We start from the raw sequence: 23,964 nt of genomic DNA on the forward strand, positions 1-23,964 counted from the left end.
TCTCTCTCTCTCTCTCTCTCTCTCTCTCTCTCTCTCTCTCTCTCTGTTTCTGGCAATGGGGTTAAGTGATTTGCCTAGGACCACATGACAAGTAAATATCTGAGCCTAGATTCAAGCTTAAGTCCTCCTGACTCTGGGCTGGCTGTTCTGTCCACTGTGCCAACCCCTGAAGAACTGGTATTCTAAGGTAAGACAGGTCCAGGCAATAACCTTGTGTATTAGGGATATCCAGAAGTCCCATCAGAGATCTTACCATCAACCATAGGTGGTAATAATAACTACTGTAGCAGAGTTGAGTGATGGCCATAGAAGCAGCAGCAAATGATTGAGGAAAGAGTGTTACCTGAAGATGGCAGTGACTTTGGGGAACGTGACCCCTCATGACAGAGAGAAGTACCAACTATGAACTCTAGGGAGGGACCATCCTCAGTGTCCAGAAGAGAGTTAACTCTCTAGAGAGAACTTTAGGATGACTCAGTGATAGGAAGAGAAAGACTTCCAGAATCAGGACGTTTGAGGCACTACTTTGCTACATGTAATATATACATATACACACATACATGGTATGTGTACATATCCACACATACAGATATATGTTGGTGTGTATGTATATGCATGCACACATACACATATGCATATACATGAGTGTAGGTGCATACATACACCTGTAGACATATACACACCTACATATACCCATGCACATAAACAATATATGTGAATGTTTATATACACATATGTGTATTGTGTAAGGGTGTGTGCACACACATGCCTATACACATGTGCATGTGTGTATACATGCACATGAGTATATACCTATAGACACATACACACGCCTACACATATGTGCGTGTATGTATATACACACGTGTATGAGTGTATACACATATATACATGCCTATTTACACACACACATATACATATGCCTTACTACCTTTGTAATTTATATTGGAGCCATCTCTCCTTAAGGACTTTTGGTATACAAGAGAGAATGTACCCTCAGTTTATGGGGGGCTGTTTCATATCAACTATTCTTACTATTGCTACTTAATAAAATTATTTTGCCAAAGCTGATAAAGTCTGTATAATTGCTTATGGGGAACACACCTGTGGAGGCTCAGAAGCAGCAGTGCTGGAAGCCCCATCCTCCTTAGGGTTATGCCCTCTAACTCTGAGGGCAGCAGTGGCCGGCTTTTCCCTGGGGAACGCAATCTGTGAGTGTGAGTGAAAGTTGGGGGAGTGGTCCCGAAGGGAGGTGCTCCGTTAGCAAAAACAATCTAACAGAAATATAGCGGTTGTGCTAGCATAAGGGAGCATTATGTAGTGGAATGATCATCAGACTGTAAGTCTCAGTTTCCTTCATCTATAAAATGGGAATACTAATATACTATCTGTTGGTCTATCTATCTATCTATCTATCTATCTATCTATCTATCTATCTATCTATCTGTCTGTCTGCCTATCTATTTATACTAATATAATACTAATATACCTCACTAGTTGCTTCACAGGATACTATAAAATGTTTGCAAAGTGTTTTGCTTTATAAATATCATCTATCAGTGGGTCCACAAGCAGAGGGAAGAGGAGTGAAATTTTAATATAAAATGCCCTCTACTGAGTAGTAGAATTGCTTTAATTTAGAAGGATTAGTATATATTTCAGTCCCCTTCAAAAAATATATACTCTTATATGTGTGAGCCCTAATTCAGGGGGACTCAGACACACAAAATTTCCCATTGTTCCGATGTACTGAAGATCCTCTGTTTGCTATGATTGAGAATGATTGGTAAACCTACATTGGTTATAAATTCTTGGTGTATTCAGTTAAATTCAACAGTATATTAAGAGACTACGATGTGTAAGATAGTGTGGCACTGTAACTGGCCTCAGACTCAGAAGATTCAAGTCCCCTATCAGACACATATGACTGTGTGACCTTGGACAAGTCACTCAACTTTTCCATGTCTCCAGTAACTCTCTAAGACTACAAAGAGGATTCTAGGTTGGTAGAGGAAGTTCCTCATGGGGAGTTCCTAACACCAACAAAATCACAACGTCAGCCAAAAAACCAAACGTGCAAAGGTTTTTGGGTGAGGTGCCGAAGATACAGAGATACAAATGAAACTGCCCCTTCTTTAAGTGGTATCCATTCTAGTGAGGGTGGAGGACTAAAAAAAGGTGTGAAAAAATATAATACAAGAAAACTGAAGAGGGAACACTAACAAATGAGGCTATGGGAAAGGCACCGGAGAGGAGACGATGATTAAACTGAGCCTTGAGAGAAGATAAGAAGAAAAACAAGGAGATGAGAGAGCACATTCCAGACATAGGTGATAACTCGTGCAGATTTATGAATGGGAGTCAGGACATGGAGTGTTGGGTTCAGGGAAGGCTAGTAGTCCAGTCAGAAGGGTTATAAGGTCAACTGGCACCAGAAAAGGAATAGGTGGGAGCCAAATTGTGGAACTCCTTAAATCTAAGATAAGGAGTCAAATGACATAAACATTAGATAGGTCAACCTGGGAATGCCATGTATCAAATGTAGTCACCAATCCATACGTAAATGCGGCAGGACTATTTATTTATTCTGGTTTGAATTCCATATATTAAGAAATGTTCAATATTAAACGCTTCAAAAATCCATTATTTAAATGAATGAGAGAGTGCAGAAATCACCTGAGATGCAGGGAATGGTTTTAGTGCAATTTATTCTTTTTTTAAAGAATGATTAAAAACCCATAAAAATTGAGCTCTAATCTGAAATTATGGCACTACAGAGAGTAGCCTCAGAGCTGTTGACTGAGGCCCCCTTCTGGTAGTTAGTGTTAAGTACAATTTTGAGGCCACTAAGTAAAACATGGCCATGGTAGAATTTTTTTTATTGCATTATTAGCTCTCTCCTGCTAAGCAATTTACATTGTTTATTAGCAGAGAATAATTCAGTATGAAATCCTTTTCATAGGTGTGTTGGGAAAATCATTTAAAAGTGTTAGATAATTTGCTAACTACCTGAATAAACAATGCAACTGACCCCTGCAAAAGGTTTTAGTAATTATAGAATTAACTAAACCACCTTGATCCAAAAAGATCTTAAAAGAGTCAAAGGAGAAATAATCAGAATTATATTGAACATTTTAGTACTTTATGGAAAAGTGGTTTTGATGGCAATAAAGTCCATAATTAACATCTATTAAGTGTCTCCTACCAAAGCATATCAGTAACAGAGTTGCAACTTGACTTGGAGAGTTGCCTAGGTGTATCAGCAATGCCATATTCACAATGCCTATGGAGATTACAAATATGCTGATATAATTATCCATTACAAAATACGTCATGTTTGCCATATGAGGAAATAAACTAGAAAATTTATTAAGATACCAAAAGACTGAGTCCCAAAACCAGAAAGTGAAAGCCATCAGAGTAGTTATGATATTGGCACAGGTAGATAAAGTAGAAAGCACCCACATTTTCAAGCCTTTAAAACAGAACAGGCTACCTCAGGCAAAGGTCCTCCTCTCCCCACGCACAGCAACCACCCAGCGTCCTGGAAGCGTGCTCCCAGCAGCTCCGGCCCTTGGCAGTCCTCAGCAGGAGTCCTTAGCAGAAATTCTGGCTAAGTCAAAAAGGGCTTTGCGCTGCCGCTGCCTCTGCTGCTGCTGCCGCCGTCGCCACCACCGCCAGCCACCGCAGGAACGCTAGCTTGGCTTCCTCTTCCTCTTGCTCCGCCCCTTCCTGCTACGTCAGCAAGTCCAACGGGGCATGGAAGATCTTTACATCCCATAACCCTTACACTAGGGTATTGAGAGGCTTAGTGACTTGTTCAGAGTCACACACTAAGTAGGTGTCAGAAGCAGGACTTCATCTCAGGTCATGCTGACTCCCAGGCACCAAACATCGCTACCCTCTCTGTGCCACACTGCTGCAGCTGATCTTACCGGTCTGGGCAAAAAGGAGTGTGTGTGTGTGTGTGTGTGTGTGTGTGTGTGTGTGTGAGAGAGAGAGAGAGAGAGACAGAGAGAGACAGAGAGAGACAGAGAGACAGAGAGAGAGAGAGAGAGAGAGAGACAGAGAGAGATGTGCTATGGTTTAATCACAAAGGAAAAAGAAGACCAGCCCCTCGTAATTATTATTAATTATTTAATTAAAGCCAAATAATGTAAGTAGAAAAAAAGATGGTAATACTGGTGATGTGATGCTACATATCATGATTATGGGTATGAAGACCAATATAAAAACTGGTGTGCAGTCTAATATACATTTATTAATATTTAATTATTATTTATAAATATTTAATTGTATGTAAATATTAAACTACATGCCAAACAGCTTTTAGAAGGATAGATATAGATATACACACATGTGTAATTTTAGGTTGGAATTGCAATATGTTTAAGTGTGTTATTGTGCATGTATATTTAATATTTACATATATGTTGTATATATGCATTTTATTTCAGTGAATATACATATTTTCCTCCTTGCTTAGTTTTATAAGTAAGTTTCATAGTTTCCTCCTTATTTAGTTTTAATCAAATAATTAATAATAATAACTGGGGTCATTATATACAGACATATAAAATACACTTAAAAACTGTTATATATAAATACTCTTAATATATTTATACATATACACACCCCAACTTAAATGTTGTTTGATGTGTATGTCTAATATTCATACATAAAATAATTAAATGTAAACAAATCTTTTAAATGGTGACTAATAATTAATGTTAATAAATATGTTATACCTGTATACCAAACCGTTTTTCAGTTAATATGTCTGTGTATTTCTCTTTTTTCACAATCAGTTCTAGGCTGCATGGTGTAATGAAAATGGTAGATTTAGAGTCACACCCCTTGAGTTCAACTGGTGGTTCTGCTACTTACTACTCATGGTTCTTCTACTAGAGGTGTGACCTTGAGCAAGTCACTTAACTTTTCTGATCCCTAGTTTCATCATCTGGAAAATGAGGGATTGGATTAGATGATCTATAAAGTTTCTTTGAGATCTAACTCTATGAGCTTCCTGCTCCACCCCCTTTTCTCTGTCTTCTTCATTTCTGTTTTATATCTTTTTTTCACTCCCCCCATATCTTGTCTCAGAGATTTTTTGCTAAATCTGCTCAACTCTGTCCCTTTCTTCTCTTTCTATTTTGAGAATCTCCAGCCATGCAGTGAGTCCACTTCTCTGCTTAAGTAATTTCTGTGAGTGCCTTTTAAATTCTATAACAGATTTAAAGCATTGGTATAAGAAAGAGAAAGATGTGGTTGTCAAGGAGCAAGAGTGGAACTTCTCATTTCCTAGAATGAACAGTGCATGATCTCCCTTGGTATTAACTTTTCTGACATTTCAGGACCTCAGTGAACCTCAAAATGTCTTCCAGTGACCCCACAAGGGATCTCAATACATCATGAAAAATCTGCCCTGTTTGGAGAACAACTGGACCCAAACAAGGCTGTCAGGTTTTATAGCTAAGGTTCTTTACCTCTGAGTTATTCCTATTAGTTTTCACCGATACAAGAAAAATGAAGCCCAAGAAGATAGGTCAGTGATTCTGACTTGAACCAGATGTAAAGGAGCTTTGATGAAGAGAGGTTTTCCCTAGATAGAAGATGTTCAGTCCTTACATCGCCATAATGTCAACTGGATTATGTGAGCAGAAGCAAGAGGTTATGCTAATAGGTAGATAGATAAACAATTTCTAAGGAAAGCACAGGTTCAAAAAATGTAGTTCTTTTTTTGTTTTTTTTTCCTCTTTTATCTCTTTCTATTTTTTAGTTTACATCATTCATTTCCACAAGATTTTGAGTTACAAATTTTCTCCGTTTTTCCCCTACCCACCACCCCAAAATAGCGATCCCACTGAATATCCCCTTCCCCAATCTGCTCTCTCCCATGTCTTCCCCCATCCCCCCTCCGACTTTCCAGTAGGGCACTGTGGATGTAATGTAGTTCTTCTTAAGCTTTCATCCAATATCTTAAAGTGTCACAGCAACAAGCTGGGGGAATTGCTGTACATAAAGGATGCTGAACCACAGGGCCATTATTCTAGTCCACTGCTTCCCATCCCTTCGTGCACTGGTGTGATAAAGGTATACCTGATATTTCAATGTTCTTCATTTCCTCATTCCTCCTGGCCAATTTGATCAAAAGGGAGAGGGTGGAAGTGGAGGTAGAAGGGAAGGTATGTGTGTGTGTCTATGTGTCTGTTTGTGTCTGTGTGGGTGTGTGAAGAGAGTAGGAGTTTGATGAGGGTCATCTCAATGAATAAAGGCCCAATTGGTAAATGAATATGGCTGAAAAGAAAATGATTGCTCCCTCTTTCTGTGCTCCCTCAATTCCCACCTCAGTGTATTCACAAATTCTTAGGAAAAACTGTTCTAAGGAATGATGGAAGGACCTCTCCCCAACCCTTGCTCTAAAAGAAGGAGCCCACTGAAACACAGATACATGTGGAGACATAAAATTTTCAATTTTTAAAATATGCCAGCAACAAAAGGCTCTAACTTGGAATTTGCATAAATTCCTGATTTAAAGCATTCAATTAAATTTTAAATTTCAATTAAATTTTTGTTTTGCTGTAACTCCCACTCCTCTGCTCAGCCCTGTACCCCAAGGGGGTATCATAAAAGTACATGCGTATCTTTTTCTTTTTTGGTTTCAACAGTGTATAGATAGCGTGAACAGGTTTTAGATAGAATAATGATCCAGATGGTAAAACTGGTGATTCTTTTGCCCATGATCCAGGATAAGAAACATTCTGTAGCACTCACTTGTGAGACCTCTGAGTTGAAGGGTTAATACGTAGATAACTTCCCACCTAGGAAGGATGAATGGTTCCAGAGAGGCTATGGATATATATAGCCACTGAAGGGAGGGCTAGCTAAGAGAATCACACAGGACTCCGGATTCTTTTAGAAAATGAAATTGCAGCAAAGGTTATAACTGAGCAACTCTTAGCAGACAGGGTAAACGCTAGAAAAAGAAACAAGCAGAAACGAAGAGAGTTAGGAAATTAAATCTATCAAAATGAGATATTGGGACATAAATATCAGAAGAAATAAGTGGTCAAAATCAACATGAGAACATCTGCTCATTTTATACAGATTCTTCATTATCTTTGCCCATCTTCTCCTAAAACTGAAGGGGCAAAGCTGCCCAGCATGAGGTTAATGCGCTTCTGGATGGCCAAAGAAAAGCCAGACAAACCCAACTATGAATGTGGTGATGGAATCAACTGGAAATGAATGTGATGTACAAAGCACCATCAGATATCAGCAGACAACCTGAAGAGTTGTCCCAACTAGCTTACATGTACAGTGAGACTGAGTAGCTGCCCATTCTGAACTAACAAGTGATAAACAGCTTTAATGGCCTTGTGATCCCATCAGAAAAAGCCCATGGCAATCCCAATGGCGCATTCATTCATTGTATAACAAGCTAGCATAATCTAACAAATATTGTAAAACAGGACCATATTTGTTATTTAGAATCTACAAAGGCAACTAATCTCCAAATTATTGTTCACGAATACTTAAAGTTCAACCCTGAAACACATTTAGGACAAAGCAATAAACTCTGATTATAGGGGAAATTGGGACATTTTCATTCGAGCATAAATGTGTTATTTCAGCAATAATAACCACCCTGTGAGTTAGAAGTTACTTGAACAACAAGCTTTTATTGAGGGCAGGCACTATTCAAGGCACTGTGGGTACAAAGGCAAAAAAATAAAATAGTCCCTGCCCTCAAGTCATTTACATTTTATTGAAGGAGATAACACCTGCACACATAAGCATACACTAAATATATTAACAAAATTAATGCAAAGTAATTTGATGAGGGATGGGGAAACAGAAGTCCCTAGCAACTGGTGGAGGCCAAGCTAAATGTCATACAGAAGATGGCATTAGGGCTAAGCTTTGAAGGAAGCCACAGATTCTATGTAGTACATGACATTATTTCCATTTTATTGATGGGGCTCAGAGATAAATAAATGAACAAACAAAAAGTTTTATTAATTATCCACTATGTGACAAGCAGCAGTGGGGGGGGGGGGAAGAAAAAAAAAACAAAAAAAGAAAAATCCCCCCCCCCAAACAAGTTACTTTTTTTTTTTTTTGCTTTTTGGAGGGCAGTTGGGGTTAAGTGACTTGCCCAAAGTCACATGGCTAGTAAGTGTGTCAAGTGTCTGAGGCCAGATTTGAACTCAGGTCCTCCTGACTCCAGGGCCAGTGCTCTATTCACTGTGCCACCTAGCCACCCCCAAGAAGTTACCTTCTTAAAGGGGGAGATAACACACATAGAGGAGTGGTAATCAAGAAGTAATGGTCAATAAAGTCATAGAACAGCCAATTGGGTTGTCATGTTTGTTGCAGAAACAGTGGTAGTATTTATCTGATTACTATTACTATTTCCAGAGTAAGAGGTGGAAAGGAGCCAGGGAAGGGCCAAGCAGATCAATCAATCATCAATCAATCAACAAGATAGTAAGATGCACAAAGTGGATGATGTGAAGCATGATCTGGGCATTGGGGCTGACCATATATACTGTATCTAGTGACATATCATATATAAGCAAGTTTGTATATGTGTATGTGAATATATGAATATATATGCATATGTGTATATACATATATGTATATGTGTATATATTAAATATATATGTGGGTATATATGTATGTGTATACACACTTATTCCTTTCACATCATGACTGTCTCCATTGCAGTTTCAATATATCATGGGTTGGTATAAGATATTAAGTGGGAATTTGGGGGGAGTTTTGCAGAAGCAGCAAACATTTGAAGACCAGCGGATGAAATAGAAAAAGTTTAGAACCTCAGAAATACATAAAATATATGTATAGTATTGTATAATATCAATCAAAATTTTATAATAAAATATTGTAAACATCCCATAAGAGAAAAAGAAAAAATTCAGACTTCTTTGGTATGAAACAAAGGCCAAAATTTTTATGCAGATTTTTCATGGCGGTGCCATGTCCCTAACCCCCATGGTATGAAAGGGATAACTGTATACACACACACATACACAGATGCACATACACACACATATATATACATACATAAACATACACACACATATAGTTGACACTCACCAATCAGGACAGTGTGCCAGAGAAAGGGGCTTTCCAGAGAGGCTTGCTAAATTTTCCACGTGAGCATTTATACCTCAGAAGTGGCATCATTCTAAGTCGGGGCTGATTGACTGTTTTTGCTAATTATCCAGAATGAAGAAAGTGTTAATACTGTAGATTAAACTTTACAGACGTGTGCGCACACCCCCCTCCTCCCAGCCCAGCTGTCCCATACCAGCACAGCTCTGTATTTCTCTATAAACATTTTTGAGCTCAGCAGAGCTTCAGTAGAATTTCAGGGAATAATGGCATCACCAGACTAGAGGCCGAGTAGTTGTAGGCCAATAATTAATAATAATAATAACTGGCCTGTGTAAAACTCTTTAAGGTTTACAAAGTGCTTCTGTCTGTTTTCTCATTTGAGCTCTCCAACACTTCTTAGTTCAACCCTAGGGGAGAGTTACAAGACTGAGTGGTTTAACTTGCTGGAGAGGTAGAGTGCTGCTATTAAGCAATCTGTCTGTAGTCACAAAGCTAATAAAAACAAGCAGAGCTGGGGCTCAACCCCAAGCTTCTAGGTCAAGCACTTTTTCCCACTATCCCGGGGTGTACCAGGCAGCCACAGGCCTTAATGCAACCACAGGGGTATTTGATAGGAGTATATATAAGCAAGAAAGTGACTGTTCTTTGGAAAGTCATGTGCTTTATTCAATGATCCACAGTAGAAACAACATGTCAACACACGACCATTGTAACTCAGAGAGAACCTCACTGCCCGCAGAAATTCCACGGGTGAGCTGGTTGTCAAGTATTGTGTGAGGAGGGAAGCGCAAATGCACAAATGTGATCAGGAAAAGATACATAGATAATCAGACAGCTGACGACTCCAAATCAGGCAATGACTCCTCTTCAGCCCCTACTAGACAGTTTGAAAGGGCAACTTGTTCCCCCGTGTCCTGAAGTAGAAACTGTGGCTCGTCAAGCTGTGTGGGAAGGCATGCCTTGAACTAAGTTTGGAAGCTCAAAAGGGCAGCTGGGCAGCCAGGAGATGAGTGAAGCAACAGTGGTCTGGGCTGCCAAATCCAGTAACTCTCTGTTCTTTGATCCTGCTCTGCAAATGTCTTCCTTGCAGCTGTAATTTGGTGGCTGGAACAAGCTCTCTGCTGAGCAGAAAAGTCTTTCTTATCTTCCTAAGGAAGGTTATCTGGCAGTCTTGGTCCATTACTCAATGCTGACAAGTCCAGGCACTAACCTGAGACTATCAGAAAATTTCAATCAATTCAGTTCAAATACATTTAATGCAATTTAACTCAACAGACTGTCCTCCATGCCTGAAAGACTCTTTCTTCACTTCTGTGATCTCTCATACCCTTGTTTCACATCAAGAGGTGACTCCTTTCCTTGCCAAAGCTGACCCCTCCACAAGCACAAATGATCCCACTCTGTCCCAATGTTCTCCAGCAGATTGCCATATCTATTATCCCTGCTCTTTCATGAGTCTTCAATCTTTCCGTCTACTGACTCTACAGCCTACGAATATACCCATGTCTTTCATATCCTTGAAAAGGCCCTCACTTGATCTGCCTATCCTTCTTAGCTATCTTCCTATATCTTCCTTACTTTCATGGCTAAACTCCTTGAGAAGGCCATCTACAATAGGCACCTCTACTTCCTTTCCTCTCACTCTTAGCTCTGAAGTTGAAACTACTCACCCCTCAAGTTACCAATGATCTCTTCATTGCCAAGCCTAAGCCAAAAGCATCTTCTAAATCCTCATCCTTCCTGACCCTGTTATTATCTTCTTGGTACTGTCATCTCGAGGTTTTTGGTGCTCTGATCTCTCCTACTTCTGCTCCAACCTGTCTGAAGACTCCTTCTTAGTCTTCGTTGTCGGATCTTCATCCAGACTGTTCCCACTAACCTCGCATGTTCCTTTCTCAAGGTTCTGTCCTGGATCCTCTTTCTTTCTCTCTTATTTCACTTGATTATCTCATTGGCCCTCTGTGGATACAATTATCATTTCTTTGCAAATGATTCTTAGAGCTATTCGTCCAGGCCTAACCTCTCCCCTTCTCCTCTCCTCTTATATCTCCAGCTGCCTACTGGACATCTCAAACTGTATGACATGAAGATACCTTTTTTTTTTAAGAAGAGTTTTCAAGCATGAATTTTATTCTTTTTAAGCAAATGTTTATTCTTTTAATCAAAAGACAATAGGCACAATGTGATATTATATTTTCCTCATGTCTCAGTTAGTTGCGTGGTCATGAAGATATGGGTTTATGTAAACTATTACCTGCAAAAGCCCATATGTTCCCTTCTCACACTTTCATCAAGGATACAGGGTGAGTGTATACACCATTCTTGCACGATTTTTATTAGAGAAAAGCCTTAAAGATAAAAAAATGGGTCAATAGTCTCTGATATCTTTTCAGTAACTTTTTTTAGGTAAAAGTATGATTTTCCCATTTTTAAAAATATTACTCACTAAAATATCTTTATTATCAGCCACTGAACACATTTAAAACTGTGTTACCGCCAGCACAGATTTCTCCTGGAGGCATTTCACTCACGCTTAGCTGCTTTTCCTAAACCTAATCTTCTCAGGTGCTGGTATGACTTCTTCACACGGGTGAGGAAGTGATATGAGTCTAAATGCAATGGTTCTACCCTTTTAAAAATGAAAATAGGTCTCTATGAAATAGCAGCATTTTGCATTTGTTGGGTGTCTTCTCATTTCATTTATCAATACTGAGGGATGGTGTGGCTGGCTGTATTGTTGCATCAAGCTCTTGGAAGGTTTATTTTATTGTAGTCTTCCATCCTGTTCCTCTATAATGTTTTATAGATGAGTTTATAATCCAAGCCCTTGATTTGCCCTTGGCTTCCATATGTCTTTGCTTGGCAGATATATTGACTGAAGAGGATTAAGTTCTTTTCTTTTCTCTTCATTGTGGCAATAGTTTTACATTAGTTAAACTGTTGAAAATAGATGTTATTAGAACTAATGTCTTTACTTTTCTCCAATTTCCTGTGATTGGACTTTTTTTGGGGAGAGTTGATACCTTGTTTTAAACAAATTTTGTTGTAGGTGCCATATCACATAGTCTTATAATTTTTAACCTTTCTTTGCATTTAGTATTTATTTTGTCCTTAGCTCTGACCATCCAATGTCTGACTGCATATAGCCAACTGATTCTGAATGACTGTAATGCCACGCACAAGCAGCTTCCCAGAAGAATGCTGCTGTGAACAGCTTTTAAGGTTCTGATTACACAGTATAGTGATCACTCTATTTATTCCATAACAAAAGCAAAACATCCACAGAAAATCAAGGAACAGCATTCACAATACTACAACCTATCACAGAAAATCACAATATAATATTCACAACATAGTCTCAAAGTAAAATAGTCACTCTTAAGTTAACTTAATCAGTCACTTAGTAGTCTCAAAGTACATAGCCAAAGTCTTCCACTCATGGGGCAAAGTCTTGATTAACTCAATCAGTCACTTATCAGTAACAATATCTCAAAGTATTCAAAGTACAATCAGTCACTTATTCAGCAAAGTCTTACTAAGTTATCATACACAAAACCCTCCACCCCTTAGGTCACTAGTAAACTATAATTCCATAATTACTCAGTACCCAAGGAGAGGTTTTTTCATCTTGACTTGGGGCCTGTTCTCAGATTCCCTGGATCCCCTTCCATGGTCCCAGATTCTACCTGGATTCACCAGACTGTCACCTGGGTTCAGTGGCAGAGAGCTCCCAGTTCCTTGACCAGCTCTCTGGGCACGTCCTGCTCCACACTGGTGTTCACAGGGTCTGGTCCATGGTCAGCTTCTTCCCCATTTCTGCTCCAGGGAATTCAAGGCTCAACTAAGCCACAAACAAAGTCTCAGTATCCCAGTCATGCTTCCTCAGTCACCTGGGCTTCTGGCTCCTGCCTCCTGGCTCCTGGGCTCCTGTTCAGAAGAAGCTCCACCACCACAAATTCTCAGGACTCAGTTCTACATTCTCTCTTCTGTAGCTGTTCTGCCACCAGATCTCGGTCTCAAGGAAGTTCTGACTGTGCCTCTCTGGGGCTTTTCTTATATACACACAGCCTGTTTCAGGCAACCCGTTCCTGTTACATCAGTAACAGGAGACAGGAGTCTTGATCAGTTACTAAGTGCTAAGTACCTGCTACTTTTGCCAACACAAAGTGATTTTCAATTTCAAAATTACATTACCATTACAATGACTTCCTATCATATCCCTATGTTAGAACTGAATCAATTTCATGTTTAATGGTGTCATTCATTTGACATTCAATATATCCAGCATCTTTTGACTCTTCTTGAACATATTCATGATGTGCAGGTGAATCTGTGAAGTCTACAATTCTCAGACCTCTTTTCTTTGTGGACCTTGAATCAAATTTTCCAATAGAATTTTAGCTGCCTTGTCTGGTGCCCACTTCTGCTTTTAATAATAATAATATTAGAAAAAATAACTAGCATTTATATACTTCTCAAGATTTATTAAGTGCTTTACAATTATTTAATTTCATCCTTTCAATAACCCTGGGAGGTAGCTGCTATTATCTTCATTTTACAGATGAAGAAACTGAGGCTGTCAGATGTTAGGTGACTTATTGGGGCTCACACAGCTAGTAAGTGTCCAAGGCCATATTTGAACTCAAGTCTTCCTTACTCCAGGTCTAGTAAGCAATGTGCTAGTAAATATTTAACAGTTGGTTATAGCACCAATGTTATATTCACAGTGCCCACAGTCACTATAACTATACCTGCATGGTGCTCAATTGCAAAATATAACAGACTCTCCATATAGAAGACAGAAGCAAAACATTTATTCTGACACCAGAAAACCAAATCCCCAAACCAGTAAGCCGATTCCATCATAGTAGCAAAGAAGTTAATAAGCCATAACAGTATAGAAAGCCATAGCATCCTTCAGCCTTCCCACAAAACAATATTTTTACTCACAAGTCTGACTGACTTCCTGAGACTCATGATCTCCTCCTCCCAGTCTAGCTAGCTCTGACTCCCACCTTCCTGTGGGCTCTGCTCCACCCTTCAGCAAACTTCTCCCGCCATAGGCTCCATGTGACTACATTCAGTCTATTACGGGGCAGAGTATATTTCCAAGGCAGGGAAGGTCTTCAAATTCCCATTACCATTATACTAGCTCTCAAAAAAGAGAAGAAAATGTATTCTGTAGACATCTTAAAATCAACATATCCAAAACTAAACTCATTATCTTTCCTCCAAGCTCTCACTTCTTCCAGTTTTCCCTATTATTGTTCATCACCCTAGTCATCCAGGTTTACAACCTAAATGTCATCCTTTACTCCTCTCTCTTCCACTCCCCTAATATCCAATCAGTTGCTAAGTGCTATCATTTCTATCTTTGTAATATCTCTCTACATGCCTCCTTTTCTCCTTTGACACTTTCAACACCCTGGTGAGGATCATTGCAATTGAATGTTAGTTGATCTCCTTACCTCAAATACAGTCTACTCTCCACTCAGCTGTCAAAGCAATTTTCTTAAAACTCAGATCTGACCATATTATCACCTCCGTTCCCATTCAATAAACTCCAGTGGCTCCCTTTTACTGCCAATATCAAATATAAAATACTCTGTAGTTTTAAAAACCTTCATGACATATTCCCTTCCTATTTTTCCATCTTCTTATACCTTACTCCCTTCCATATTCACTGCAGTTCAGTGACACTGACCTCCTCACACACAACAGTATAACATCACCCAGTTCAGAGCACTTTCACTGGCTGTCCCTCACCCCCCTGCCTGGAGTTCTCGTCCTTCCTCATCTTTGCCTCCCATCTTTATTGGCTTCTTCCAAGTCTCAGGTAAAGTACCATCTTCTTGGGGAGGCTAGGTGGTGCAGTGAAGAGAGAGTCAGGAGGACCTGAGTTCAAATCCAGCCTCAGACATTTAACACTTACTAGCCGTGTGACCTTGGGCAAGTCACTTAACCCCAATTGCCCAGCCTTCCCCCCTCAAAAAAAAAACCAAAACAAACAAATAGAGTTCCACCTTCTACAAGAAGTATTTCATAATCACCCTTAATGATAATGGCTTCCCTTTGTTGATTACTTCCAATTTACCCTGTATATAGCTTGTTTGTACATAGTGGTTTTCATGTTGTTTCCCTCATTAGACTGTGAGTTCTTTGAGAAAAAAGGACCATTTTTTCACCTTCTTTTGTATCCTCAGTGTTTAGCGTAGTACCTAACACATAAGATTTTGCTAACTGACTGTCTCTGTCTCTTAGAATTCCTAGTTCCCCTCAAAACTAAACTCAGCTGCCACCTCCTATATGAAGCTATTCTGGGTCAGGCCCAACTTAGGCTGGTCCAGTGGTTCAGGCTCAGGATCAGAAGGAAATAGACACTCACAGACTATCTCACAGTCGACAAAAGGTTTACTTAATAGTAGTGTGCAAATTATATTCATTAAGACTATGGCATTGATTCATTTGAGTGAAACTTTGCTGTCTCCACATATGCCATAGTCCTGGGGCAGAAGCATCGGTCAGTCCTGAGAAAGGAGCCCTTCTCATGTTCTGTCTTTTGTATTCAGATTAAGTTTGAGTCTTACTCCCTTGGACCAGTTATGTTTTGAGGAGAGTTTGAATACCTTTTAAGGAAAAATTAGCTTCTCCTAGAAGGGGCAGATACAGTTCTTATTAGAAAGTCCTTTCCAGATCCCTCTCTAGCTATTATCCTCCCCACCCCCCTTCTCTACATTAGATTGTGAGCTCCTCTAGGGCAAGATTGTCTTTTGCCTTATATTGCATCTCCAATGCTTAGCACAGTATCTGGTATACAGCAGGGACTTAATAAATGCTGACTGACTGATGGTATATGTTATCTCCCCTATTAGGATGTAAGCTCTTTGAGGCAGGGATCGTTCCTTTTTTTCTCTTTGTAGCTCACATGGCTAGCACATTGTAGGTTCTTGATAAATATCTATTGCTCAATTTATCCAATAACTACTATATCCTAGATATTATATTAGGTTCTAGAGATAAAAAGATAAAAATTGGACTGCGTCCACCTTTAAGGAACTTAAATTTCTACTGGGGAGATAAAATAACTACATAGTTAAAGAGAGGCACAAGAAATACAAAACATTTGGTTGGATGAAATACGTACTAATAACTGGAAGAATCAAGACAGGCCTCGTTTAGGAAGCACATGAGTCACATGGATTGGTTCTTGGCTGTGATATGCTGGTAAATGTTTAACAACCAGATTTCTGAAAAAAAATGTACAACATTTTAAAGTTTAATCTCCATTGTTAACATTTCTTTACATTACTTTTTAAGTCTAAACAATTAAAACAACAACAATAAATCAGGCCCTGATTCATAGTATTTACCAATTTCTGAGGTGAAAATGCACACTATGAAAATTTAACACTGGGCTCTCCTAAACCAGTACAAGACAGCTTAAGCATACCCAGTCTTGACATGAGATAGGGACTTCAAGACATAGAATGAGGAGGGAGTTCATTTTAGGAATAAGATATATGGACATATGTAGACATTTTATTTATGGAAAAGAGGAGAAAGCAAGCAACTCAGATGAAAACTTGATAGAAAACAAAGTCCTTTAGATACAAGTGCTTAAGGAGGGACACAAATTGAGAGTATCTGGGTGAAAGCATGTTTCTCAAAGGCACAAGTACTGATCAAGATAGCGATAGCAATAAGACATTGCTTTTTATAACCTTATTTGCTCATGACTGTTTTCAGTAATAAGTGTAATGTCATGCCAAGGAAAGGCAGCTTCCCAAGGTTCAGAATACCAGCATAGGGGCTCTCCATTTTATTCAGTGACCAACCCAGAACAGAGAAGATCAAAACATGACATCATTCAAAATACAGCATTTACTAAGCATGATTAAATAATCTCCAAGTACTAGCCCACCCCAGGACCTTCCATTCATTCAATCAATTACAAAGTCCCTGTTCTAAATACTACTCCACCCCTAGGCTATACCTTCATTTAGTCCACCACAAAGTCCCTCTTCTCAAATGGAGATTAGTTTCCAATCTAAGTAAAGTACATTCATTTGCTCAACCATAGAACACAAAAAGGTCAAAAGTTCCCCACCCCTGGATCACAATTGAATCTACCCCAGAGTTACATCAAGTTTAAGCACAGCACTTAATACCCAAATGGAGGTCTTTTCTTCATCTTGACAGGAGGCAAGTTCTCAGCAATCTTAGTTCCTGGGGAGACAAGGCTTAGCAAGGCCGCAAGATACATTGCCAGTCCCTTCATTAATTCATCCTCTGTCTGTAGAACAGTCCTAGAACCCCTGAAAACATTAGCAAAACCCTCTCCCAGGATTTCTGTAAACATACAACAAGAAAATCCTTCTTCAGGGCTTCTGAACCAACAGAAAGGTTCCCAGACCCCTGCAACAACAGCACTGTCCTTCACCAGTGGACAGTATTCACTCTCTGTCTGCAGGACAGTCTCAGAAGCTCTGAACCAACAGAAAGGTTCCCAGACCCCTGCAACAACAGCACTGCCCTTCACCAGTGGACAGTATTCACTCTCTGTCTGCAGGACAGTCTCAGGAGCTCTTAGCCAACAGCCAGGTTCCAGGACTTCTTCAACAAAAGGACTGTCTTTCACCAGTGGACAAATCTGGCAAAACAACATCAAAACAGACAAAGTACCAGCAAAACAGCCATGTCTCCTCAGTCCTTGGCAGCTCAGGGGGCAGGTCTCAAAAGTCCAGGGCAATTCAAAGTGGCCCCCAACAATTCTCTCAGTCTCTCTCTCTGCCTCCACGAGGGTGCTGCTTCCAAAAAGTTCTTCTGCCTCTCTCTTGTCTCTCCAAATATATGTCACCAGCTCCTCCCAGTTCAGGACTTTCTTTTCACATCAACAAGTCCATCCCACAGGTTGGATTAACAAGCTCTGGGTTTTAACACAATCAATTTGAAAACCAAGCCAATACAGGGGGATCTTTATGTTCCATTACTATCACAATAAGTTATAGCGGAAAATTATACATTACCCCTCCCATTTTACAGATGAAGAAATTGAGGCAGGGAAATTAAGTGACTTCCCTAGGGTCATACAGCTAGGGATCATCTGAGGGTGGATTTGAACTCAGGTCTTCAGGATTCCACATCTAGTACTCTGTCCACTACACCACAGAATTGCTGGTCTGATCAACCATAGTTGGGTACACTGTACATTGATCCCACCATTGTGATGTCATTTTGGTCCTCTTTGAATATGAAGGACAACAACAAGATTGAATCTGATAGAATTGTGGATCCGAGTTAATGCTTAGAGATAAGTTATTATTCATGGCAAGGGTCCTATCTAAGGCATTGAAGGCCAGATAAGAAGTCAGATAAGGAGAGAGGCAGAAAGATCAGAAATCAGAAACAATGAGGAGTCATCTGAAGAGAGAGTTAACAGTAAGGAGAAAAGCAGAGCAGCAATTTCCCTTGTTGCTTAAAAGAGTAAGAGAGGGAGATAAACAGATGCTAAGAACAATGTATTCAGGTTGAGTCAGCTGAGACAACCGGCTAAGGTCAGTCTCCCTAGGTGCTGCTGGGAACTCATTGGAGGAATTCTGTAGCTGCAGGGAACTGATTGGAGAGAACAGAATCCTGGTACGGGGAGAGCTGACTGGGTTTGTCTATATGACTTTTTAGCACCATCTACAGCTTGAATGAGGGAAACTCCAAGAACCCAGAGAGTAAATCTGAAGAACTTTGCACTTCTTCAGCTTAAGAGAATCACTTGTCACTTAAATAACTTAACACTGTTGGGGTACCCAGTCAAGGGAGCAGACCAGAAAACCTGCATATCCTAGACTTTGGATTACCATTTCACTGAGAGAGTGGAATGCTGTTTTTTTTTTCCTTGCCTTTTTTTTTCTTGGAACATGCCTAATGAGGAAATTTGTTTTGCATGGCTATACATATTTGTAATAGATTTTGTTTTCCTTGCCTTCTTATTTGGTAGGGAAGGTAGTAGAAGGAGGGAGAAAATTTGGAACTAAAAATAATGACTAGAAAGTAGTTGTATTTAAACAAATAATAAAAGGATAGATTGATAGATAAATAAAAGAAGGTGGGGGAAAGGGAAATGTAATTATGCTACTTACTAAAAGAGCTTAACATTACTTCTATTTACAATAGACAAAAAGTGGCAATAAAGAAATATGCTAATCAAAATGTCATAGAAGGAACCCACCAAATAATAAGTTATTAGGACTAATTTTTTTAAAAGTCAGTCTTATGAATTTGCTATCCAAATATATTTTGTTGTTCAGAACATATCAAAATATATGAGCGCTGCATGTGTAACTTACATCAAATTGCTTGTCATCTCAAGGAGAGGGGAGGGAAAGAAGGCAGGGAGAGAATTTAGAACTCAAATTTTTTAAAAAATGAATGTAAAAATGGAATGAATGAAAAATGAAATATTAAAAATAAATACATACATATACATAAATACAACACAGACATATATGTATACATGCATATATATATATATATATATATATATATATATATATATACATACACTAAGAGAGAGGTCGCCTGGTACAGTGAGAAAAATGTTGAATTTAGAGTAAAAAATTTAGACTCCAATCCTGACTCTGCTATTTTGTACCTGAGTGACTTAAATCAAGTCGCTTAATCTTTCTTTTGTTAAAATTTATTTTATTTTATTTTGCTTTTTGGAAGGGGGAAGGGTAGGGCAACTGGGGTTAAGTGACTTGCCTAAGGTCACACAGCTAGTTTTTGTGTTAAGTGTCTGAGGCCAGATTTGAACTCAGGTCCTCCTGACTACAGGGCTGGTGCTCTGTTCACTGTGCCACCTAGCCACCCCTCACTTAATCTTTCTTGATCTCAGTTTCCTTTTGAAGGCAAGGTAGATGAGATGATCCCTGAATTTCCTTTCAGCTCTGTTTCTGTGATCTAGTCAGCTGTAAATGGCATGGTGTATTGAATGAAAATCCTAAGCCAGTTCCACCTGTTCCATTAATACTGTTCCATGATGATTTAGCTCCAGTCAGGGAAGGTCAGAGGTTCCTGACAGAGACCAGACAAGACACTGGCCTCCTAAGTTCCAGTTTGCACAAACTCCAATGAGCTATCATTTCCCATGCTATGAGTGAGCCAAGACCAGTTTGGGGAGTGATTACCAGTTCTTGGGAAGTATGAGGTAGAGCGTCTTGTAAGAACTGAATTCTTATATTCTCTTGCCTACTCCAGGGAAAACTCAAATTTTATTTGTCACAGGACTCTAGAGCTCAGATCCATTCTGTGTTTGGGGAGGAGGACACTTTGGAGGTCTAGCAGAATAGCAGGCTTATAGCTGCTCTTTGGGCATTTGTTATGTATTATAGTTGTACATTGTTTCCTTGTTATTTGCTACTGGCTACATATTGATTCTATAATAAGAGTAAATGGTATATTCAACATTTCAATATGTGACCTGTTTGCATGGAGAAGGGGCTTATGATGCCAAGATCAAGTGACTTGTGCCCATTGAAAAATAGAAATATTCAATGTAAGGGCAATGTTAACAAATGTGTGGAAGCTCAGCTAAATTCTGGCTGGGTAGATCCACCAATCCACTCACCCATAGTTAGTCAGTGAATAATTACTGTGTCAATAATTCCTAAGTACTGGGAATAGAATGACAGGCAAAAGACATTTCCTGCTCTCAAGGAGCTCACAGTTGAATGGGCTCACGCTTAGGGAGTAAACTGTGCCTCCCTATAGAGGAGAGGTATGGTTGAGGGATAGGATTTTGATTTTCTGGTAACCATAGTACTTGACATCATTTCCACCCCAGTGGAGTATGTATAATCCATCATGGTGAGCATGGGCCTCCTTAGTGAGTGGCTATTAATGCTACCTAGTGACTAAAAATGTAAATGTAAATATTAATAAATGTAAATAATAATAAATGTAATAAATAATAAAAATGTAAATAATAATAACATGTAAACAATGACAGGGAATCAAGTACAGCACAATCATTTTTTGCCCTTACCAACTCAAGGGGAATTAGAATCTAAACCCTTTTTATTTTTGCCAGAATACCTGAAAAGAAAGGCAGTCTCAGTGTAGAACTCAAACCCTGTGTTAAAACGTTAGGAGCTGGTATCATCTGCTTACAGAATTCTGTAGCAGTCCCTCAGAACAATCAGGCAAACTTTTATCTCAGGACAGGATAGAGATTAGTGAATCCTTCCTCCTTGGCTCTGAAGTCATCTAAATGCTGCAGGACCATGGGGCCTGGGATACCATGACAGTACTACTTGACATGGTTCTTGTTCCAGTCTTAAGCTCTCAGCCCCCTCGTTCCAGTTTGTTCAGTGGCCGCCTCCATCACTTCTATGTTTTTAAACCTGGTACATTTTGGAATGCTCCCTTCCAATCAGAGCTCTTGTATAGTCATTGTTGTTCATCCTTCATTCTTGAAGAGGACCAATGACATCATGGGGCGATGTCGTGACTTGTACATGAATTGGGTTTAAGTGAGGCAGAATTGCACAAAATTATTAGCCTCCCTCTCTCTCCCAGAGTCATCAAAGTCCAAGTCAAAAGTCTAGGACAAAATCCAAGTCATCAATGTCCAAGACAAAAGTCAGAATGATTAGCGATGGCCTGGATAGCAGTGGATGATTTAGCATCTTTGATGTCTGACCAGCCCTAAGCTCTCCACAGCACCTGCTTCAGCTGCCCTCATGGCCTTTGGAACACATTATTCTCATCTGCCCATTCCACCCAATGTCCACATTTCTCTTTAGGATACCATCATCCTTTCAAACACCATGTTCATAACCTTAGAGTCGGCCTCAACTTTTGTTTTTGGAGGCTGGATTTGAAGATAGGTCCTCCTGACTCCAGGACCAGTGCTCTGTGCCACCTAGCTGCCCCCATCCTTAGTCTTTTACTCACCTTTATCCTTCTACATTCTATCAAATGCTCACTTTTATCCTTCTGCCAAATTGATGTTATAAACGCACATGCCTAACCATGTCCCTCAAGAATCTTCAGTGGCTCCATATTCCTCTAGGATAAAACATAAATTCTTCTTTTTGACATTAAAAGCCCTTTACAATCTGCCTTCAGTCTGCCTTTTTAGCCTTATTTTATATTACTCCCCTTCACACATTAATTAGCAAAGCTGACCTAATTGCTGTTTTTCTGAATGTGACCTTTCCCCTCCCAACTCTGCGCCCTTGCAGAGGCAATAACTGCTCATGCTTAGAATGCATTCCTACTTTATCTTTCCCTCTTGAGATTTTTAACCATTTCAAGGCTTGATTCAAGTGCTGTCTTCTACTGGAAGCATTTTGTTAGCGCTCTCTCTCTCTCCTCCACTTATCTTCTATGTGGCCTCCTAACACTAGCTCTGGGACCCAGAGCAAGCCACTTAATTTCTGTTTGCCTCTGCTTCCTCCTCTGTAAAACCTTTCAAGGTTGTCATGAGGATCAAAGCAGATAATATTTGTAAAGCTTTATGAATCTTAAATGGCCATATAAATACTCCCTATTATTACTTTTTAAAAATGTATTTATATGTGGTATTTCTCTACCTCCCCCCATCCCCACCCCAGTAGAATGTCTTCATGGTAGGTATTGTTTATCATGTTATCTGTGTATCTCCATTGCCTAGGTGGTGCTTAACAATTGTTGAATTTATTAACCTGGATACTGGACCTTACTCCAGAGAAGTTTTACAACTCAAAAAGGTATACTGAAAGTGTGTGTGTTAGTGTGTGTGTATACATGTGTACATGCATGTATGTATGTGTGCATATGTGGCTACATGTGTATATATGTATATATGTGTCTAATATATACACATACATACATACATATATAATTTCTGGACCAAAGACAGTAAGTCCTTTCGGTAATCTCTGTCTTTTTGAAGTAGGTGAATTATTCCTTTTCTTTGACAGTGACAAAGATACTCAGCAATAAGAATATAACTCTTTTTACCTGGAGGCAGCTGGATGGCTCAGGGAAGACCATGTTAGACCTAGTGTCAGGAAGTCAATCCAGCCTCACACACTTACTAGCTGTGTGACCCTGGGCAAGTGCCTTAACCTCATCTACTGGAGAAGGAAATGGTGGACCACTCCAGAATCTTTGTCAAGAAGACTCCATGGACAGCAGTGGTGTGCTGTGGATCCCGGGATCACAAAGAGTCAGACATGTTTGCATAACATAAAAACAATACTCTCCACCTAAGTAGGTTATCCTGGTTGCAAAGTTATCATCCTTACTTTGCTTTCCCCCAAATTGCATATCATTTGGAGAGGCTCAAATTCCTCAAAAAAAAAAAGTAAAACTAAATATTCTTTATTAGAAATGTGTATTTAATGGGGCAGCTAGGTGGTGCAGTGAATAGAGCACCGGCCCTGGAGTCAGGAGGACCTGAGTTCAAATCCAGCCTCAGACACTTAACACTTACTAGTCATGTGACTTTGGGCAAGTCACTTAACCCCAATTGCCCTGCTCTTCCCCCCTCCAAAAAGCAAAAAAAGAAAGAAAGAAAAGAAGAAAGAAATGTGTATTTGTAAGGGTTATGGGATTTAAAGATCTCCCATGCCCCATGGACGTGCTGACATAGCAGAGCAAGAGAAAGTGAAAAGCTGAGCTAACGGTCCTGCGGTTGGCAGTTGGTGGCGGTTGCCTTTTTTTTTTTTTTGAGTTAGGACTCCTGCTGAGGACTGCCAGGGGCCGGAGCTGCTGGGAGCGCTCTTCCAGCGCACTAGGTGGTTGCTGTGAGTAGGGAGAGGAGGACCTTTGCCTGAGGTAGCC

At 39.6% G+C, this 23,964-nt stretch overlaps 1 long non-coding RNA gene across 15 annotated transcripts in view; it reads right to left on the minus strand.

Moving 5' to 3' along the window:
* The window catches only part of LOC138165769 (uncharacterized), a 90,916-nt gene that overhangs the window by 18,808 nt on the left and 48,144 nt on the right, over positions 1 to 23,964 (minus strand). For 3 of the 15 annotated variants that reach the window (XR_011169448.1, XR_011169445.1, XR_011169449.1), the window contains exon 3: positions 16,286 to 16,388. This is a non-coding gene — a long non-coding RNA (uncharacterized lncRNA). The other 12 variants (XR_011169437.1, XR_011169440.1, XR_011169438.1 and 9 more) reach the window with 12 other exon arrangements.

Source organism: Petaurus breviceps, unplaced genomic scaffold (assembly GCF_028583685.1).
Source record: "Petaurus breviceps papuanus isolate PSGF00001 unplaced genomic scaffold, PetGlider_PUasm1.0 214, whole genome shotgun sequence".
Taxonomy (NCBI): domain Eukaryota; kingdom Metazoa; phylum Chordata; class Mammalia; order Diprotodontia; family Petauridae; genus Petaurus; species Petaurus breviceps.